This window comes from Morone saxatilis, unplaced genomic scaffold, assembly GCF_004916995.1.
Source record: "Morone saxatilis isolate NCDOM2014 unplaced genomic scaffold, NCSU_SB_2.0 Contig8, whole genome shotgun sequence".
Classification (NCBI taxonomy): domain Eukaryota; kingdom Metazoa; phylum Chordata; class Actinopteri; family Moronidae; genus Morone; species Morone saxatilis.
In genome coordinates this window covers 25,057,162-25,057,394 of record NW_023340257.1, presented here as the reverse complement: position 1 = coordinate 25,057,394, position 233 = coordinate 25,057,162, and the positions used below count along the sequence as shown (strand labels likewise).

The 233-nt window shown below is 32.6% G+C and overlaps 1 protein-coding gene across 1 annotated transcript in view; it reads left to right on the top strand.

Moving 5' to 3' along the window:
• The window catches only part of hif1al (hypoxia inducible factor 1 subunit alpha, like), a gene marked incomplete in the record, with an annotated part of 19,407 nt that overhangs the window by 12,859 nt on the left and 6,315 nt on the right, over window positions 1-233 (top strand).

Sequence of the window (233 nt, the reverse complement as noted above, 5' to 3'; positions counted from 1 at the left end):
AAAAATACCAAAGTTCCCCTTTAATGTTAAACAAACTTATTTGGCCAAGAAAGTATTTTGTCGTGTAAGAAGAACGTTTTAATTTCTCCGTCCGTCGTTGATCTCCAGTGTTCTCTTGTGCTGTTTTTGATGATCATGTTTGAGATTAGATGATTAGCTAGTTACTGTGCACGGACATCATGCACATTGTCATAAATGAATGTAAAATAAATTCAAATCAATTCAATTCAATT